The sequence below is a fragment of the Muntiacus reevesi genome, chromosome 4 (genome assembly GCF_963930625.1).
Source record: "Muntiacus reevesi chromosome 4, mMunRee1.1, whole genome shotgun sequence".
NCBI classification, from domain to species: domain Eukaryota; kingdom Metazoa; phylum Chordata; class Mammalia; order Artiodactyla; family Cervidae; genus Muntiacus; species Muntiacus reevesi.
In genome coordinates, this window is record NC_089252.1 from 129577 (window position 1) to 150381 (window position 20805).

A 20805-nucleotide genomic window follows, 5' to 3' on the forward strand; every position below is an offset into this window, starting at 1 on the left:
CTGGGATCCTCAGCACACGAGCCCGCGCCTGGGAGCCTGGGAGCCTGGGAGCATGGGGTCGGCAGCACCCTAGCAGCGCCTGGGAGCCTGGAAGCCTGGGTTCTGGGGTCCGCAGCACCCTAGACCACGCCTGGGAGCCTGGGAGTTTGGGAGGCTGGGGGCCTGGGGTCCGCAGCACCCTAGCCCGCGCCTGGGAGCCTGGGAGCCTGGGGTACGCAGCACCCTAGCCCGCGCCTGGGAGCCTGGGAGCCTGGGAGCCTGGGGTCCGCACCACTCTACCCCGCGCCTAGGAGTCTGGGAGCCTGGGAGCCTTGGGCCCTCAGCTGCCGAGCCCGCGCCTGGGAGCCTGGGAGGCTGGGAGCCTGGGGGCCTGGGGTCCGCAGCACCGTATCCCGCGCCTGGGAGCCTGGGAGGATGGGGGCCTGGAGCCCTCAGATCCCGAGCCTGCGCCTTGGAGCCTGGGAGCCTGGGAGCCTGGGGGCCTGGGGTCCGCAGCACCCTATCCCGCGCCTGGGAGCCTGGGAGCCTGGGAGCCTGGGAGCCTGGGGTACACAGCACCTGAGCCGGCGCCTGGGAGCCTGGGAGCCTGGGAGCCTGGGGTCCGCACCACCCTACCCCGCGCCTAGGAGCCTGGGAGCCTGGGAGCCTGGGGCCCTCAGCTCCCGAGCTCGCGCCTGGGAGCCTGGGAGCCGGGGAGCCTGGTGGCCTGGGGTCCGCAGCACCCTATCCCGCGCCTGGGAGCCTGGGAGCCTGGGAGGCTGGGGGCCTGGGGCCCTCAGCTCCCGAGCCCGCGCTCGGGAGCCTGGGGTCCGCAGCACACGAGCCCGCGATGGGAGCCTGGGAGCCTGGGAGGCTGGGGGCCTGGGGTCCGCAGCACACTAGCCCGCGCCTGTGAGCCTGGGAGCCTGGGAGCCTGGGAGCCTGGGGCCCGCAGCACCTGAGCCGGCGCCTGGGAGCCTGGGAGCCTGGGAGTCTGGGGTCCGCAGCATCATAGACCGCGCCTGGGAGCCTGGGAGCCTGGGAGGCTGGGGGCCTGGGGTCCGCAGCACCCTAGCCCGCGCCTGGGAGCCTGGGGTCCGCAGCACCCTAGCAGCGCCTGGGAGCCTGGGAGCCTGGGAGCCTGGGGGCCTGGGGCCATCAGCTCCCGAGCCCGCGCTTGGGAGCCTGGGGTCCGCTGCACACGAGCCCGCGCCTGGGTGCCTGGGAGCCTGGGAGGCTGGGGGCCTGGGGACCGCAGCACCCTACCCCGCGCCTGGGAGCCTGGGAGCCTGGGGCCCTTAGCTCCAGAGCCCGCGCCTGGGAGCCTGGGAGCCTGGGAGCCTGGGGTCCGCATCACCCGAGCCCGCGCCTGGGAGCCTGGGAGCCTGGGAGCTTGGGTTCCGCACCACCCTACCCCGCGCCTAGGAGCCTAGGAGCCTGGGAGCCTGGTGCCATCAGCTCCCGAGCCCGCGCCTGGGAGCCTGGGAGCCTGGGAGCCTGGCGGCCTGGGGTCCGCAGCACCCTATCCCGCGCCTGCGAGCCTGGGAGCCTGGGAGTCTGGGGTCCGCAGCACAATAGACCGCGCCTGGGAGCCTGGGAGCCTGGGAGGCTGGGGGCCTGGGGTCCGCAGCACCCTTGCCCGCGCCTGGGAGCCTGGGAGAATGGGGTCCGCAGCACCCTAGCAGCGCCTGGGAGCCTGGGAGCCTGGGAGCTTGGGAGCCTGGGGTCCGCAGGACCTGAGCACGCGCATGGGAGCCTGGGAGCCTTGTAGCCTGGGGCCCTCAGCTCCCGAGCCCGCGCCTGGGAGCCTGGGAGCCTGGGAGCCTGGGGGCCTGGGGTCCGCAGCACCCTATCCCGCGCCTGGGAGCCTGGGAGCCTGGGAGGCTGGGGGCCTGGGGCCCTCAGTTCCCGAGCCCGCGCCTGGGAACCTGGGAGCCTGGGAGCCTGGGGGCCTGGGGTCCGCAGCACCCTATCCCGCGCCTGGGAGCCTGGGAGCCTGGGAGCCTGGGAGTCTGGGGTCAGCAGCACAATAGAACGCGCCTGGGAGCCTGGGAGCCTGGGAGGCTGGGGGCCTGGCGTCCGCAGCACCCTAGCCCGCGCCTGGGAGCCTGGGAGCCTGGGGTCCGCAGCACCCTAGCAGCGCCTGGGAGTCTGGGAGCCTGGGAGCTTGGGAGCCTGGGGTCCGCAGGATCTGAGCCCGCGCCTGGGCGCCTGGGAGCCTGGGAGCCTGGGGCCCTCAATCCCGAGCCCGCGCTTGGGAGCCTGGGGTCCGCAGCACACGAGCCCGCGCCTGGGAGCCTGGGAGACTGGGAGTCTGGGGTCCGCAGCTCCCGAGCCCGCGCCTGGGAGCCTGGGAGCCTGGGAGCTTGGTGTACGCAGCACCCGAGCCCGCGCCTGGGAGCCTGGGAGCCTGGGAGCCTGGGGCCCTCAGCTCCCGAGCCCGCGCCTGCGAGCCTGGGAGCCTGGGAGCCTGGGGGCCTGGGGTCCGCAGCACCCTAGCCCGTTCCTGGGAGCCTGGCAGCCTGGGAGACTGGTGTCCGCAGCACCCTAGCAGCGCCTGGGAGCCTGGGAGCCTGGGAGCATGGGAGCCTGGGGTCCGCAGGACCTGAGCCCGCGCCTGTGAGCCTGGGAGCGTGGGATCCTGGGGCCGCAGCTCCGGAACCCGCGCCTGGTTGCCTTTGAACCTGGGGGAGGCAGCTCCCGGGCCTGCACTCGAAGCCAGGGAAATGCAGCTCACGAGCCAGCGCATGGGAGCCTGGGGTGCGCCGCACAGGAGCCCGCGCCTGGGAGCCTGTGAAGACCAGCTCCCAATCCCGCGCCTGGTAGCCTGTGAGCCTTGGGGTCCCAGCTCACGTGCACGCGCCTGGGAGCCTGGGATGCGCAGCACACGAGCACGCGCCTGGGAGCCTGTGAGCCTGCGGGCACAATCTCCCGAGAACGCACCTGTTAGCCTATGAGCCTTGGGGTCCCAGCTCACGAGCACGCGCTAGGGAGCCTGGGGCACGCATCTCCCGAGCAAACGCACGGGAGGCCGGATACTGGTTTTCAGCAGCTTTCGATTTTCGCCTGGGAGCCTGGGATCCTGGGAGCCTGGGAGCATGGGGTCGGCAGCACCCTAGCAGCGCCTGGGAGCCTGCGAGCCTGGGTTCTGGGGTCCGCAGCACCCTAGACCATGCCTGGGTGCATGGGAGCTTGGGAGGCTGGGGCCTGGGGTCCGCAGCACCGGAGCCCGCGCATGGGAGCCTGGGACCCTGGAGCCTGGGGTCCGCAGCACCTGAGCCCGCGCCTGGGAGCCTGGGAGCCTGGGAGCCTGGTGTCCGCACCACCCTACCCCGCGCCTAGGAGCCTGGGAGCCTGGGGCCCTCAGCTCCCGAGCCCGCGCCTGGGAGCCTGGGAGCCTGGGAGCCTGGGGGCCTGGGGCCCCCAGCTCCCGAGCCCGCGCTTGGGAGCTTGGGGTCCGCAGCACCCTAGCAGCGCCTGGGAGCCTGGGAGCCTGGGAGCTTGGGAGCCTGGTGTCCGAAGCACCCGAGCCCGCGCCTGGGAGCCTGGGAGCCTGGGAGGCTGGGAGCCTGGGGGCCTGGGGCCCCCAGCTCCCGAGCCCGGGCTTGGGAGCCTGGGGTCCGCAGCACCATAGACCACGCCTGAGAGCCTGGGAGCCTGGGAGGCTGGGGGCCTCGGGTCCACAGCACCCTAACCCGCGCCTGGGAACCTGGGACCCTGGGGTCCGCAGCACCCTAGCAGCGCCTGGGAGCCTGGGAGCCTGGGAGCTTGGGAGCCTGCGATCCGCAGGACCTGAGCCCGCGCCTGGGAGCCTGGGAGCCTGGGAGCCTGGGGCCCTCAGCTCCCGAGCCCGCGCTTGGGAGCCTGGGGTCCGTAGCACACGAGCCCGCGCCTGGGAGCCTGGGAGCCTGGGAGCCTGGGAGGCTGGGGGCCTGGGATCCGCAGCACCCTAGCCAGCGCCTGCGAGCCTGGCAGCCTGGGGCCCTCAGCTCCCGAGCACGCGCCTTGGAGCCTGGGAGCCTGGGAGCCTGGGGTCCGCAGCACCCGAGCCCGCGCCTGGGAGCCTGGGAGCCTGGGAGCCTGGGAGCCTGGGGTCCGCAGCACCCTAGCAGCGCCTGGGAGCCTGGGAGCCTGGGAACTTGGGAGCCTGGGGTCCGCAGGACCTGAGTCCGCGCATGGGAGCCTGGGAGCCTGGGAGCCTGGGAGCCTGGGGCCCTCAGCTCCCGAGCCCGCGCTTGGGAGCCTGGGGTCTGCAGCACACGAGCCCGAGCCTGGGAGCCTGGGAGCCTGGGGACCTGGGGTCCGCAGCACCCTATCCCGCGCCTGGGAGCCTGGGAGCCTGGGAGGCTGGGGGCCTGGGGCCCTCAGCTCCTTAGGCCGCGCTTGGGAGCCTGGGGTCCGCAGCACACGAGCCCGCGCCTGGGAGCCTGGGAGCCTGGGAGTCTGGGGTCCGCAGCACCATAGACCGCGCCTGGGATCCTGGGAGCCTGGGAGGCTGGGGGCCTGGGGTCCGCAGCACCCTAGCCCGCGCCTGGGAGCCTGGGAGCCTGGGGTCCGCAGCACCCTAGCAGCGCCTGGGAGAATGGGAGCCTGGGAGCCTGGGAGGCTGGGGGCCTGGGGCCCTCAGCGCCCGAGACCGCGCTTGGGAGCCTGGGGTCCGCAGCACACGAGCCCGCGCCTGGGAGCCTGGGAGCCTAGGAGGCTGGGGGCCTGGGGTCCGCAGCACCCTAGCAGCGCCTGGGAGCCTGGGAGCCTGGGAGGCTGGGAGTCTTGGGTCCGCAGCACCATAGAACGCGCCTGGGAGCCTGGGAGCCTGGGAGGCTGGGGGCCTGGGGTCCGCAGCACCCTAGCAGCGCCTAGGAGCCTGGGAGCCTGGGAGCCTGGGAGTCTGGGGTCCGCAGCACCATAGACCGCGCCTGGGAGCCTGGGAGCCTGGGAGGCTGGGGGCCTGGGGTCCGCAGCACCCTAGCCCCCGCCTGGGAGCCTGGGAGCCTGGGGTACGCAGCACCCTAGCAGCGCCTGGGAGCCTGGGAGCCTGGGAGGCTGGGGGCCTGGGGCCATCAGCTCCCGAGCCCGCGCTTGGGAGCCTGGGGTCCGCTGCACACGAGCCCGCGCCTGGGAGCCTGGGAACCTGGGAGGCTGGGGGCCTGGGGTCCGCAGCAACCTAGCCCGCGCCTGGGAGCCTGGGAGCCTAGGGCCCTCAGTACCCGAGCCTGCGCCTGGGAGCCTGGGAGCCTGGAAGCCTGGGAGCCTGGGGTCCGCAGGACCTGAGCCCGCGCCAGGTTGCCTTTGAACCTGGGGGAAGCAGCTCCCGGGCCTGCACTCGAAGCCAGGGAGATACAGCTCACGAGCCCGCGCCTGGGAGCCTGGGGTCCCCAGCACCCAAGCCCGCGCCTAGGAGCCTGGGAGCCTGGGAGCCTGGGGTCTGGGGTCCGCAGCACCCTAGACCACGCCTGTGAGCCTGGGAGCCTGGGAGCCTGGGAGCCTGGGGTCCGCAGCACCTGAGCCGGCGCCTGGGAGCCTGGGAGCCTGGGAGCTTGGGATCCGCACCACCCTACCCCGCGCCTAGGAGCCTGGGAGCCTGGGAGCCTGGGGCCCTCAGCTCCCGAGCCCGCGCCTGGGAGACTGGGAGCCTGGGAGCCTGGTGGCCTGGGGTCCGCAGCACCCTATCCCGCGCCTGGGAGCCTGGGAGCCTGGGAGGCTGGGGGCCTGGGGCCCTCAGCTCCCGAGCCCGCGCTCGGGAGCCTGGGGTCCGCAGCACACGAGCCCGCGCCTGGGAGCCTGGGAGCCTGGGAGGCTGGGGGCCTGGGGTCCGCAGCACCCTATCCCGCGCCTGGGAGCCTGGGAGCCTGGGATCCTGGGGCCGCAGCTCCGGAACCCGCGCCTGGTTGCCTTTGAACCTGGGGGAGGCAGCTCCCGGGCCTGCACTCGAAGCCAGAGAGATGCAGCTCACAAGCCAGCGCCTGGGAGCCTCGGGTCCGCAGCACTCAAGCCCGCGCCTAGGAGCCTGGGAGCCTGGGTGCCTGGGTTCTGGGGTCCGCAGCACCCTAGCCCGCGCCTGGGAGCCTGGGAGCCTGGGGTCCGCAGCACCTTAGCAGCGCCTGGGAGCCTGGGAGCCTGGGAGCTTGGGAGCCTGGGGTCCGCAGGACCTGAGCCGCGCCTGGGAGCCTGGGAGCCTGGGAGCCTGGGGCCCTCAGCTCACGAGCCCGCGCTTGGGAGCCTGGGGTCCGCAGCACACGAGCCCGCGCCTGGGAGCCTGGGAGCCTGGGAGTCTGGGGTCCGCAGCACCCGAGCCCGCGCCTGGGAGCCTGGGGTCCGAAGCACACGAGCCCGCGCCTGGGAGCCTGGGAGCCTAGGAGCCTGGGAGGCTGGGGGCCTGGGGTCCGCAGCACCCGAGCCCGCGCCTGGGAGCCTGGGAGCCTGGGAGCCTGGGGCCCTCAGCTCCCGAGCCCGCGCCTGGGAGCCTGGGAGCCTGGGAGCCTGGGGGCCTGGGGTCCGCAGCACCCTATCCCGCGCCTGGGAGCCTGGGAGCCTGGGAGTCTGGGGTCCGCAGCACAAGAGACCGCGCCTGGGAGCCTGGGAGCCTGGGAGGCTGGAGGCATGGGGTCCGCAGCACCCTAGCCCCCGCCTGGGAGCCTGGGAGCCTGGGGTACGCAGCACCCTAGCAGCGCCTGGGAGCCTGGGAGCCTGGGAGGCTGGGGGCCTGGGGCCATCAGCTCCCGAGCCCGCGCTTGGGAGCCTGGGGTCCGCTGCACACGAGCCCGCGCCTGGGAGCCTGGGAACCTGGGAGGCTGGGGGCCTGGGGTCCGCAGCAACCTAGCCCGCGCCTGGGAGCCTGGGAGCCTAGGGCCCTCAGTACCCGAGCCTGCGCCTGGGAGCCTGGGAGCCTGGAAGCCTGGGAGCCTGGGGTCCGCAGGACCTGAGCCCGCGCCAGGTTGCCTTTGAACCTGGGGGAAGCAGCTCCCGGGCCTGCACTCGAAGCCAGGGAGATACAGCTCACGAGCCCGCGCCTGGGAGCCTGGGGTCCCCAGCACCCAAGCCCGCGCCTAGGAGCCTGGGAGCCTGGGAGCCTGGGGTCTGGGGTCCGCAGCACCCTAGACCACGCCTGTGAGCCTGGGAGCCTGGGAGCCTGGGAGCCTGGGGTCCGCAGCACCTGAGCCGGCGCCTGGGAGCCTGGGAGCCTGGGAGCTTGGGATCCGCACCACCCTACCCCGCGCCTAGGAGCCTGGGAGCCTGGGAGCCTGGGGCCCTCAGCTCCCGAGCCCGCGCCTGGGAGACTGGGAGCCTGGGAGCCTGGTGGCCTGGGGTCCGCAGCACCCTATCCCGCGCCTGGGAGCCTGGGAGCCTGGGAGGCTGGGGGCCTGGGGCCCTCAGCTCCCGAGCCCGCGCTCGGGAGCCTGGGGTCCGCAGCACACGAGCCCGCGCCTGGGAGCCTGGGAGCCTGGGAGGCTGGGGGCCTGGGGTCCGCAGCACCCTATCCCGCGCCTGGGAGCCTGGGAGCCTGGGATCCTGGGGCCGCAGCTCCGGAACCCGCGCCTGGTTGCCTTTGAACCTGGGGGAGGCAGCTCCCGGGCCTGCACTCGAAGCCAGAGAGATGCAGCTCACAAGCCAGCGCCTGGGAGCCTCGGGTCCGCAGCACTCAAGCCCGCGCCTAGGAGCCTGGGAGCCTGGGTGCCTGGGTTCTGGGGTCCGCAGCACCCTAGCCCGCGCCTGGGAGCCTGGGAGCCTGGGGTCCGCAGCACCTTAGCAGCGCCTGGGAGCCTGGGAGCCTGGGAGCTTGGGAGCCTGGGGTCCGCAGGACCTGAGCCGCGCCTGGGAGCCTGGGAGCCTGGGAGCCTGGGGCCCTCAGCTCACGAGCCCGCGCTTGGGAGCCTGGGGTCCGCAGCACACGAGCCCGCGCCTGGGAGCCTGGGAGCCTGGGAGTCTGGGGTCCGCAGCACCCGAGCCCGCGCCTGGGAGCCTGGGGTCCGAAGCACACGAGCCCGCGCCTGGGAGCCTGGGAGCCTAGGAGCCTGGGAGGCTGGGGGCCTGGGGTCCGCAGCACCCGAGCCCGCGCCTGGGAGCCTGGGAGCCTGGGAGCCTGGGGCCCTCAGCTCCCGAGCCCGCGCCTGGGAGCCTGGGAGCCTGGGAGCCTGGGGGCCTGGGGTCCGCAGCACCCTATCCCGCGCCTGGGAGCCTGGGAGCCTGGGAGTCTGGGGTCCGCAGCACAAGAGACCGCGCCTGGGAGCCTGGGAGCCTGGGAGGCTGGAGGCATGGGGTCCGCAGCACCCTAGCCCGCACCTGGGAGCCTGGGAGCCTGGGGTCCGCAGCACCCTAGCAGCGCCTGGGAGCCTGGGAACCTGGGAGCTTGGGAGCCTGGGGTCCGCAGGACCTGAGCCCGCGCCTAGGAGCCTGGGAGCCTGGGAGCCTGGGGCCCTCAGCTCCCGAGCCCGCGCTTGGGAGCCTGGGGTCCGCAGCACACGAGCCCGCGCCTGGGAGCCTGGGAGCCTGGGAGCCTGGGAGGCTGGGGGCCTGGGGTCCGCAGCACCCTAGCCCGCGCCTGGGAGCCTGGGAGCCTGGTGCCCTCAGCTCCCGATCCCGCTCCTGGGAGCCTGGGAGCCTGGGAGCCTGGGAGCGTGGGGTCCGCAGCACCCGAGCCCCCGCCTGGGAGCCTGGGAGCCAGGGAGCCTGGGAGTCTGGGGTCCGCAGCACCATAGACCGCGCCTGGGAGCCTGGGAGCCTGGGAGGCTGGGGGCATGGGGTCCGCAGCACCCTAGCCCGCGCCTGGGAGCCTGGGAGCCTGGGGTACGCAGCACCCTAGCAGCGCCTGGGAGCCTGGGAGCCTGGGAGCCTGGGAGCCTGGGGTCCGCAGCACCTGAGCCGGCGCCTGGGAGCCTGGGAGCCTGGGAGCCTGGGAGCCTGGTGTCCGCACCACCCTACCCCGCGCCTAGGAGCCTGGGAGCCTGGGAGCCTGGGGCCCTCAGCTCCCGAGCCCGCGCCTGGGAGCATGGGAGCCTGGGAGCCTGGGGGCCTGGGGTCCGCAGCACCGTATCCCGCGCCTGGGAGCCTGGGAGGATGGGGGCCTGGGGCCCTCAGATCCCGAGCCCGCGCCTGGGAGCCTGGGAGCCTGGGAGCCTGGGGGCCTGGGGTCCGCAGCACCCTATCCCGCGCCTGGGAGCCTGGGAGCCTGGGAGCCTGGGAGCCTGGGAGTCTGGGGTCCGCAGCACCCTAGCCCGCGCCTGGGAGCCTGGGAGCCTGGGGTCCGCACCACCCTAGCAGCGCCTGGGAGCCTGGAAGCCTGGGAGCTTGGGAGCCTGGGGCCCTCAGCTCCCGAGCCCGCGCTTGGGAGCCTGTGGTCCCCAGCACACGATCCCGCTCCTGGGAGCCTGGGAGCCTGGGAGCCTGGGGCCCTCAGCTCCCGAGCCCGCGCTTGGGAGCCTGGGATCCGCAGCACACGATCCCGCTCCTGGGAGTCTGGGAGCCTGGGAGCCTGGGAGGCTCGGGGCCTGGGATCCGCAGCACCCTAGCCAGCGCCTGCGAGCCTGGGAGCCTGGGGCCCTCAGCTCCCGAGCCCGCGCCTTGGAGCCTGGGAGCCTGGGAGCCTGGGAGCCTGGGGTCCGCAGTACGCGAGCCCGCGCCTGGGAGCCTGGGAGCCTGGGAGCCTGGGAGTCTGGGGTCCGCAGCACCATAGACCGCGCTTGGGAGCCTGGGAGCCTGGGAGGTTGGGGGCCTGGGGTTCGCAGCACCCTAGCCCGCGCCTGGGAGCCTGGGGTCCGCAGCACCCTAGCAGCGCCTGGGAGCCTGGGAGCCTGGGAGCTTGGGAGCCTGGGGTCCGCAGGACCTGAGCCCGCGCATGGGAGCCTGGGAGCCTGGGAGCCTGGGAGCCTGGGGCCCTCAGCTCCCGAGCCCGCGCTTGGGAGCCTGGGGTCCGCAGCACACGAGCCCGAGCCTGGGAGCCTCGGAGCCTGGGGACCTGAGGTCCGCAGCACCCTATCCCGCGCCAGGGAGCCTGGGAGCCTGGGAGGCTGCGGGCCTGGGGCCCTCAGCTCCCGAGCCCGCGCTTGGGAGCCTGGGGTCCGCAGCACACGAGCCCGCGCCTGGGAGCCTGGGAGCCTGGGAGCCTGGGAGGCTGGGGGCCTGGGATCCGCAGCACCCTAGCCCGCGCCTGGGAGCCTGGGAGCCTGGTGCCCTCAGCTCCCGATCCCGCTCCTGGGAGCCTGGGAGCCTGGGAGCCTGGGAGCGTGGGGTCCGCAGCACCCGAGCCCCCGCCTGGGAGCCTGGGAGCCAGGGAGCCTGGGAGTCTGGGGTCCGCAGCACCATAGACCGCGCCTGGGAGCCTGGGAGCCTGGGAGGCTGGGGGCATGGGGTCCGCAGCACCCTAGCCCGCGCCTGGGAGCCTGGGAGCCTGGGGTACGCAGCACCCTAGCAGCGCCTGGGAGCCTGGGAGCCTGGGAGCCTGGGAGCCTGGGGTCCGCAGCAACTGAGCCGGCGCCTGGGAGCCTGGGAGCCTGGGAGCCTGGGAGCCTGGTGTCCGCACCACCCTACCCCGCGCCTAGGAGCCTGGGAGCCTGGGAGCCTGGGGCCCTCAGCTCCCGAGCCCGCGCCTGGGAGCATGGGAGCCTGGGAGCCTGGGGGCCTGGGGTCCGCAGCACCGTATCCCGCGCCTGGGAGCCTGGGAGGATGGGGGCCTGGGGCCCTCAGATCCCGAGCCCGCGCCTGGGAGCCTGGGAGCCTGGGAGCCTGGGGGCCTGGGGTCCGCAGCACCCTATCCCGCGCCTGGGAGCCTGGGAGCCTGGGAGCCTGGGAGCCTGGGAGTCTGGGGTCCGCAGCACCCTAGCCCGCGCCTGGGAGCCTGGGAGCCTGGGGTCCGCACCACCCTAGCAGCGCCTGGGAGCCTGGAAGCCTGGGAGCTTGGGAGCCTGGGGCCCTCAGCTCCCGAGCCCGCGCTTGGGAGCCTGTGGTCCCCAGCACACGATCCCGCTCCTGGGAGCCTGGGAGCCTGGGAGCCTGGGGCCCTCAGCTCCCGAGCCCGCGCTTGGGAGCCTGGGATCCGCAGCACACGATCCCGCTCCTGGGAGTCTGGGAGCCTGGGAGCCTGGGAGGCTCGGGGCCTGGGATCCGCAGCACCCTAGCCAGCGCCTGCGAGCCTGGGAGCCTGGGGCCCTCAGCTCCCGAGCCCGCGCCTTGGAGCCTGGGAGCCTGGGAGCCTGGGAGCCTGGGGTCCGCAGTACGCGAGCCCGCGCCTGGGAGCCTGGGAGCCTGGGAGCCTGGGAGTCTGGGGTCCGCAGCACCATAGACCGCGCTTGGGAGCCTGGGAGCCTGGGAGGTTGGGGGCCTGGGGTTCGCAGCACCCTAGCCCGCGCCTGGGAGCCTGGGGTCCGCAGCACCCTAGCAGCGCCTGGGAGCCTGGGAGCCTGGGAGCTTGGGAGCCTGGGGTCCGCAGGACCTGAGCCCGCGCATGGGAGCCTGGGAGCCTGGGAGCCTGGGAGCCTGGGGCCCTCAGCTCCCGAGCCCGCGCTTGGGAGCCTGGGGTCCGCAGCACACGAGCCCGAGCCTGGGAGCCTCGGAGCCTGGGGACCTGAGGTCCGCAGCACCCTATCCCGCGCCAGGGAGCCTGGGAGCCTGGGAGGCTGCGGGCCTGGGGCCCTCAGCTCACGAGCCCGCGCTTGGGAGCCTGGGGTCCGCAGCACACGAGCCCGCGCCTGGGAGCCTGGGAGCCTGGGAGTCTGGGGTCCGCAGCACCATAGACCGCGCCTGGGATCCTGGGAGCCTGGGAGGCTGGGGGCCTGGGGTCCGCAGCACCCTAGCCCGCGCCTGGGAGCCTGGGAGCCTGGGGTCCGCAGCACCCTAGCAGCGCCTGGGAGAATTGGAGCCTGGGAGCCTGGGAGGCTGGGGGCCTGGGGCCCTCAGCGCCCGAGCCCGCGCTTGGGAGCCTGGGGTCCGCAGCACACGAGCCCGCGCCTGGGAGCCTGGGAGCCTGGGAGTCTGGGGGCCTGGGGTCCGCAGCACCCTAGCAGCGCCTGGGAGCCTGGGAGCCTGGGAGCCTGGGAGCCTGGGAGTCTGGGGTCCGCAGCACCATAGAACGCGCCTGGGAGCCTGGGAGCCTGGAAGGCTGGGGGCCTGGGGTCCGCAGCACCCTAGCAGCGCCTGGGAGCCTGGGAGCCTGGGAGCCTGGGAGTCTGGGGTCCGCAGCACCATAGACCGCGCCTGGGAGCCTGGGAGCCTTGGAGGCTGGGGGCCTGGGGTCCGCAGCACCCTAGCCCGCGCCTGGGAGCCTGGGAGCCTGGGGTCCGCAGCACCCTAGCAGCGCCTGGGAGCCTGGGAGCCTGGGAGGCTGGGGGCCTGGGGCCATCAGCTCCCGAGCCCGCGCTTGGGAGCCTGGGGTCCGCTGCACACGAGCCCGCGCCTGGGAGCCTGGGAGCCTGGGAGGCTGGGGGCCTGGGGTCCGCAGCACCCTAGCCCGCGCCTGGGAGCCTGGGAGCCTGGGGCCCTCAGCTCCCGAGCCCGCGCCTGGGAGCCTGGGTGCCTGGGAGCCTGGGAGCCTGGGGTCCGCATCACCCGAGCCCGCGCCTGGGAGCCTGGGAGCCTGGGGTCCGCAGGACCTGAGCCCGCGCCTGGTTGCCTTTGAACCTGGGGGAAGCAGCTCCCGGGCCTGCACTCGAAGCCAGGGAGATGCAGCTTACGAGCCCGCGCCTGGGAACCTGGGGTCCCCAGCACCCAAGCCCGCGCCTAGGAACCTGGGAGCTTGGGAGCCTGGGGTCTGGGGTCCGCAGCACCCTAGACCACGCCTGTGAGCCTGGGAGCCTGGGAGCCTGGGAGCCTGGGGTCCGCAGCACCTGAGCCGGCGCCTGGGAGCCTGGGAGCCTGGGGTCCGCACCACCCTACCCCGCGCCTAGGAGCCTGGGAGCCTGGGAGCCTGGGGCCCTCAGCTCCCGAGCTCGCGCCTGGGAGCCTGGGAGCCGGGGAGCCTGGTGGCCTGGGGTCCGCAGCACCCTATCCCGCGCCTGGGAGCCTGGGAGCCTGGGAGGCTGGGGGCCTGGGAGGCTGGGGGCCTGGGAGGCTGGGGGCCTGGGGTCCGCAGCACCCTAGCAGCGCCTGGGAGCCTGGGAGCCTGGGAGTCTGGGGTCCGCAGCACCCTAGACCGCGCCTGGGAGCCTGGGAGCCTGGGAGCCTGGGAGCCTGGGGTCCGCAGCACCCTAGCAGCGCCTGGGAGCCTGGGAGCCTGGGAGGCTGGAGGCCTGGGGCCATCAGCTCCCGAGCCCGCGCTTGGGAGCCTGGGGTCCGCTGCACACGAGCCCGCGCCTGGGAGCCTGGGAGCCTGGGAGGCTGGGGGCCTGGGGTCCGAAGCACCCTAGCCCGCGCCTGGGAGCCTGGGAGCCTAGGGCCCTCAGTTCCCGAGCCCGCGCCTGGGAGCCTGGGAGCCTGGGAGCCTGGGAGCCTGGGGTCCACAGCACCCGAGCCCGCGCCTGGGAGCCTGGGAGCCTGGGGTACGCAGGACCTGAGCCCGCGCCTGGTTGCCTTTGAACCTGGGGGAAGCAGCTCCCGGGCCTGTACTCGAAGCCAGGGAGATGCAGCTCACGAGCCCGCGCCTGGGAGCCTGGGGTCCCCAGCACCCAAGCCCGCGCCTAGGAGCCTGGGAGGCTGGGAGCCTGGGGTCTGGGGTCCGCAGCACCCTAGACCACGCCTGTGAGCCTGGGAGCCTGGGAGCCTGGGAGCCTGGGGTCCGCAGCACCTGAGCCGGCGCCTGGGAGCCTGGGAGCCTGGGAGCTTGGGATCCGCACCACCCTACCCCGCGCCTAGGAGCCTGGGAGCCTGGGAGCCTGGGGCCCTCAGCTCCCGAGCCCGCGCCTGGGAGCCTGGGAACCTGGGAGCCTGGTGGCCTGGGGTACGCAGCATCCTATCCCGCGCCTGGGAGCCTGGGAGCCTGGGAGTCTGGGGTCCGCAGCACAATAGATCGCGCCTGGGAGCCTGGGAGCCTGGTAGGCTGGGGGCCTGGGTCCGCAGCACCCTAGCCCGCGCCTGGGAGCCTGGGAGCCTGGGGTCCGCAGCACCCTAGCAGCGCCTGGGAGCCTGGGAGCCTGGGAGCTTGGGAGCCTGGGGTCCGCAGGACCGGAGCCCGCGCCTAGGAGCCTGGGAGCCTGGGAGCCTGGGGCCCTCAGCTCCCGAGCCCGCGCTTGGGAGCCTGGGGTACGCAGCACACGAGCCCGCGCCTGGGAGCCTGGGAGCCTGGGAGCCTGGGAGGCTGGGGGCCTGGGGTCCGCAGCACCCTAGCCCGCGCCTGGGAGCCTGGGAGCCTGGGGCCATCAGCTCCCGAGCCCGCGCCTGGCAGCCTGGGAGCCTGGGAGCCTGGGGTCCGCAGCACCCGAGCCCGCGCCTGGGAGCCTGGGAGCCTGGGAGTCTGGGGTCCGCAGCACCATAGAACGCGCCTGGGAGCCTGGGAGCCTGGGAGGCTGGGGGCATGGGGTCCGCAGCACCCTAGCCCGCGCCTGGGAGCCTGGGAGCCTGGGGTACGCAGCACACTTGCAGCGCCTGGGAGCCTGGGATCCTGGGAGCCTGGGAGTCTGGGGTCCGCAGCACAATAGACCGCGCCTGGGAGCCTGGGAGCCTGGGAGGCTGGGGGCCTTGGGTCCGCAGCACCCTAGCTCGCGCCTGGGAGCCTGGGAGCCTGGGGTCCGCAGCACCCTAGCAGCGCCTGGGAACCTGGGAGCCTGTGAGCTTGGGAGCCTGGGGTCCGCAGGACCTAAGCCCGCGCCTGGGAGCCTGGGAGCATCGGTGCTTGGGAGCCTGGGGCCCTCAGCTCCCGAGCCCGCGCTTGGGAGCCTGGGGTCCGCAGCACATGAGCCCGCGCCTGGGAGCCTGGGAGCCTGGGGACCTGGGGTCCGCAGCACCCTATCCCGCGCCTGGGAGCCTGGGAGGCTGGGGGCCTGGGGCCCTCAGCTCCCGAGCCCGCGCTTGGGAGCCTGGGGTCCGCAGCACACGAGCCCGGGCCTGGGAGCCTGGGAGCCTGGGAGGCTGGGGGCCTGGGGTCCGCAACACCCTAGCCCGCGCCAGGGAGCCTGGGAGCCTGGGATCCTGGGGCCGCAGCTCCGGAACCCGCGCCTGGTTGCCTTTGAACCTGGGGGAGGCAGCTCCCGGGCCTGCACTAGAAGCCAGGGAGATGCAGCTCACGAGCCAGCGCCTGGGAGCCTGGGGTGCGCAGCACACGAGCCCGCGCCTGGGAGCCTGTGAAGCCCAGCCCCCGATCCCGCGCCTGGTAGCCTGTGAGCCTTGGGATCCCAGCTCACGTGCACGCGCCTGGGAGCCTGGGGTGCGCAGCACACGAGCACGCGCCTGGGAGCCTGTGAGCCTGGGGGCACAATCTCCCGAGAACGCACCTGTTAGCCTATGAGACTTGGGGTCCCAGCTCACGAGCACGCGCTTGGGAGCCTGGGGCACACATCTCCCGAGCAAACGCACGGGAGGCCGGATACTGGTTTTGAGCAGCTTTCGATCTTCGCCTGGGAGCCTGGGAGCCTGGTAGCCTGGGATCCTCAGCACACGAGCCCGCGCCTGGGAGCCTGGGAGCATGAGGTCGGCAGCACCCTAGCAGCGCCTGGGAGCCTGGAAGCCTGGGTTCTGGGGTCCGCAGCACCCTAGACCACGCCTGGGAGCCTGGGAGTTTGGGAGGCTGGGGGCCTGGGGTCCGCAGCACCCTAGCCCGCGCCTGGGAGCCTGGGAGCCTGGGGTCCTCAGCTCCCGAGCCCGCGCCTTGGAGCCTGGGAGCCTGGGAGCCTGGGAGCCTGGGGTCCGCAGCACCCGAGCCCGCGCCTGGGAGCCTGGGAGCCTGGGAGCCTGGAAGTCTGGGGTCCGCAGCACCATAGACCGCGCCTGGGAGCCTGGGAGCCTGGGAGGCTGGGGGCCTGGGGTCCGCAGCACCCTAGCCCGCGCCCGGGAGCCTGGGAGCCTGGGGTCCACAGCACCCTAGCAGCGCCTGGGAGCCTGGGAGCCTGGGAGGTGGGAGCCTGGGGTCCGCAGCACCCGAGCCCGCGCATGTGAGCCTGGGAGCCTTGGAGCCTGGGAGCCTGGGGCCCTCAGCTACCGAGCCCGCGCTTGGGAGCCTGGGGTCCGCAGCACACGAGCCCGAGCCAGGGAGCCTCGGAGCCTGGGGACCTGGGGTCCGCAGCACCCTATCCCGCGCCTGGGAGCCTGGGAGCCTGGGAAGCTGCGGGCCTGGGGTCCTAAGCTCCCGAGCCCGCGCTTGGGAGCCTGGGGTCCGCAGCACACGAGCCCGCGCCTGGGAGCCTGGGAGCCTGGGAGTCTGGGGTCCGCAGCACCATAGACCGCGCCTGGGATCCTGGGAGCCTGGGAGGCTGGGGGCCTGGGGTCCGCAGCACCCTAGCCCGCGCCTGGGAGCCTGGGAGCCTGGGGTCCGCAGCACCCTAGCAGCGCCTGGGAGAATGGGAGCCTGGGAGGCTGGGAGGCTGGGGGCCTGGGGCCCTCAGCGCCCGAGCCCGCGCTTGGGAGCCTGGGGTCCGCAGCACACGAGCCCGCGCCTGGGAGCCTGGGAGCCTGGGAGGCTGGGGGCCTGGGGTCCGCAGTACCCAAGCAGCGCCTGGGAGCCTGGGAGCCTGGGAGCCTGGGAGCCTGGGGTCCGCAGCACCATAGACCGCGCCTGGGAGCCTGGGAGCCTGGGAGGCTGGGGGCCTGGGGTCCGCAGCACCCTAGCCCGCGCCTGGGAGCCTGGGAGCCTGGGGTCCGCAGCACCCTAACAGCGCCTGGGAGCCTGGGAGCCTGGGAGTCTGGGGGCCTGGGGCCATCAGCTCCCGAGCCCGCGCTTGGGAGCCTGGGGTCCGCTGCACACGAGCCCGCGCCTGGGAGCCTGGGAGTCTGGGGGCCTGGGGTCCGCAGCACTCTAGCCCGCGCCTGGGAGCCTGGCAGCCTGGGATCCTGGGGCCGCAGCGCCGAAACCCGCGCCTGGTTGCCTTTGAACCTGGGGGAGGCAGCTCCCGGGCCTGCACTCGAAGCCAGAGAGATGCAGCTCACAAGCCAGCGCCTGGGAGCCTCGGGTCCGCAGCACTCAAGCCCGCGCCTGGGAGCCTGGGGTCCGCAGCACACGAGCCCGCGCCTGGGAGCCTGGGAACCTGGGAGTCTGGGGTCCGCAGCACCCGAGCCCGCGCCTGGGAGCCTGGGGTCCGCAGCACACGAGCCCGCGCCTGGGAGCCTGGGAGCCTAGGAGCCTGGGAGGCTGGGGGCCTGGGGTCCGCAGCACGCGAGCCCGCGCCTGGGAGCCTGGGAGCCTGGGAGCCTGGGGCCCTCAGCTCCCGAGCCCGTGGCTGGGAGCCTGGGAGCCTGGGAGCCTGGGGGCCTGGGGTCCGCAGCACCCTATCCCGCGCCTGGGAGCCTGGGAGCCTGGGAGTCTGGGGTCCGCAGCACAATAGACCGCGCCTGGGAGCCTGGGAGCCTGGGAGGCTGGGGGCCTAGGGTCCGCAGCACCCTAGCCCGCGCCTGGGAGCCTGGGAGCCTGGGGTCCGCAGCACCCTAGCAGTGCCTGGGAGCCTGGGAGCATGGGAGCTTGGGAGCCTGGGGTCCGCAGGACCTGAGCCCGCGCCAGGGATCCTGGGAGCCTGGGAGCTTGGGGCTCTCAGCTCCCGAGCCCGCGCTTGGGAGCCTGGGGTCCGCAGTACACGAGCCCGCGCCTGGGAGCCTGGTAGCCTGGGACCCTGGGAGCCTGGGAGCCTGGGGTCCGCAGCACCCTAGCAGCGCCTGTGAGCCTGGGAGCCTGGGAGCCTGGGAGTCTGGGGTCCGCAGCACAATAGACCGCGCCTGGGAGCCTGGGAGGCTGGGGGCCTGGGGTCCGCAGCACCCTAGCCCGCGCCTGGGAGCCTGGGAACCTGGGGTCCGAAGCACCCTAGCAGCGCCTGGGAGCCTGGGAGCCTGGGAGCCTGGGTTCCTGGGGTCCGCAGCAACGTATCCCGCGCCTGGGAGCCTGGGAGCCTGGGAGCCTGGGAGCCTGGGGTCCGCAGCACACGAGCCCGCGCCTGGGAGCCTGGGAGCCTGGGAGCCTGGGGCCCTAAGCTCCCGAGCCTGCGCCTGGGAGCCTGGGAGCCTGGGAGCCTGAGGTCCGCAGCACCTGAGCCGGCGAATGTGAGCCTGGGAGCCTGGGAGCCTGGGGTCCGCACCACCCTACCCCGCGCCTAGGAGCCTGGGAGCCTGGGAGCCTGGGGTCCTCAGCTCCCGAGCCCGCGCCTGGGAGCCTGGGAGCCTGGGAGGCTGGGGGCCTGGGGTCCGCAGCACCCTAGCCCGCGCCTGGAGCCTGGGGGCCTGGGGTCCGCAGCACCCTAGCAGCGCCTGGGAGAATGGGAGCCTGGGAGCCTGGGAGGCTGGGGGCCTGGGGCCCTCAGCGCCCGAGCCCGCGCTTGGGAGCCTGGGGTCCGCAGCACACGAGCCCGCGCCTGGGAGCCTGGGAGCCTGGGAGGCTGGGGGCCTGGGGTCCGCAGCACCCTAGCAGCGCCTGGGAGCCTGGGAGCCTGAGAGCCTGGGAGTCTGGCGTCCGCAGCACCATAGAACGCGCCTGGGAGCCTGGGAGCCTGGGAGGCTGGGGGCCTGGGGTCCGCAGCACCCTAGCAGCGCCTGGGAGCCTGGGAGCCTGGGAGCCTGGGAGTCTGGGGTCCGCAGCTCCCGAGCCCGCGCCTGGGAGCCTGGGAGACTGGGAGCATGGGGTACGCAGCACCCTAGCCCGCGCCTGGGAGCCTGGGAGCCTGGGAGCCTGGGGCCCTCAGCTCCCGAGCCCGCGCCTGCGAGCCTGGGAGCCTGGGAGCCTGGGGGCCTGGGGTCCGCAGGACCTGAGCCCGCGCATGGGAGCCTGGGAGCCTGGGAGCCTGGGAGCCTGGGGCCCTCAGCTCCCGAGCCCGCGCTTGGGAGCCTGGGGTCCGCAGCACACGAGCCCGAGCCTGGGAGCCTCGGAGCCTGGGCACCTGGGGTACGCAGCACCCTATCCCGCGCCTGGGAGCCTGGGAGCCTGGGAGGCTGCGGGCCTAGGGCCCTCAGCTCCCGAGCCCGCGCTTGGGAGCCTGGGGTCCGCAGCACACGAGCCCGCGCCTGGGAGCCTGGGAGCCTGGGGTCTTCAGCACCATAGACCGCGCATGGGATCCTGGGAGCCTGGGAGGCTGGGGGCCTGGGGTCCGCAGCACCCTAGCCCGCGCCTGGGAGCCTGGGAGCCTGGGGTCCACAGCACCCTAGCAGCGCCTGGGAGAATTGGAGCCTGGGAGCCTGGGAGGCTGGGGGCCTGGGGCCCTCAGCGCCCGAGCCCGCGCTTGGGAGCCTGGGGTCCGCAGCACACGAGCCCGCGCCTGGGAGCCTGGGAGCCTGGGAGTCTGGGGGCCTGGGGTCCGCAGCACCCTAGCCGCGCCTCGGAGCCTGGGAGCCTGGGAGCCTGGGAGTCTGGGGCCCGCAGCACCATAGAACGCGCCTGGGAGCCTGGGAGCCTGGGAGGCTGGGGGCCTGGGGTCCGCAGCACCATAGACCGCGCCTGGGAGCCTGGGAGCCTGGGAGCCTGGGAGGCTGGGGGCCTGGGGCCCGCAGCACCTGAGCCGGCGCCTGGGAGCCTGGGAGCCTGGGAGTCTGGGGTCCGCAGCATCATAGACCGCGCCTGGGAGCCTGGGAGGCTGGGGGCCTGGGGTCCGCAGCACCCTAGCCCGCGCCTGGGAGCCTGGGGTCCGCAGCACCCTAGCAGCGCCTGGGAGCCTGGGAGCCTGGGAGCCTGGGGGCCTGGGGCCATCAGCTCCCGAGCCCGCGCTTGGGAGCCTGGGGTCCGCTGCACACGAGCCCGCGCCTGGGAGCCTGGGAGCCTGGGAGGCTGGGGGCCTGGGGTCCGCAGCACCCTACCCCGCGCCTGGGAGCCTGGGAGCCTGGGGCCCTTAGCTCCCGAGCCCGCGCCTGGGAGCCTGGGAGCCTGGGAGCCTGGGGTCCGCATCACCCGAGCCCGCGCCTGGGAGCCTGGGAGCCTGGGGTGCGCAGGACCTGAGCCCGCGCCTGGTTGCCTTTGAACCTGGGGGAAGCAGCTCCCGGGCCTGCACTCGAAGCCAGGGAGATGCAGCTCACGAGCCCGCGCCTCGGAGCCTGGGGTCCCCAGCACCCAAGCCCGCGCCTAGGAGCCTGGGAGCTTTGGAGCCTGGGGTCTGGGGTCCGCAGCACCCTAGACCACGCCTGTGAGCCTGGGAGCCTGGGAGCCTGGGAGCCTGGGGTCCGCAGCACCTGAGCCGGCGCCTGGGAGCCTGGGAGCCTGGGAGCTTGGGTTCCGCACCACCCTACCCCGCGCCTAGGAGCCTAGGAGCCTGGGAGCCTGGGGCCATCAGCTCCCGAGCCCGCGCCTGGGAGCCTGGGAGCCTGGGAGCCTGGGGGCCTGGGGTCCGCAGCACCCTATCCCGCGCCTGCGAGCCTGGGAGCCTGGGAGTCTGGGGTCCGCAGCACAATAGACCGCGCCTGGGAGCCTGGGAGCCTGGGAGGCTGGGGGCCTGGGGTCCGCAGCACCCTTGCCCGCGCCTGGGAGCCTGGGAGCCTGGGGTCCGCAGCACCCTAGCAGCGCCTGGGAGCCTGGGAGCCTGGGAGCTTGGGAGCCTGGGGTCCGCAGGACCTGAGCACGCGCATGGGAGCCTGGGAGCCTTGTAGCCTGGGGCCCTCAGCTCCCGAGCCCGCGCCTGGGAGCCTGGGAGCCTGGGAGCCTGGGGGCCTGGGGTCCGCAGCACCCTATCCCGCGCCTGGGAGCCTGGGAGCCTGGGAGGCTGGGGGCCTGGGGCCCTCAGTTCCCGAGCCCGCGCCTGGGAACCTGGGAGCCTGGGAGCCTGGGGGCCTGGGGTCCGCAGCACTCTA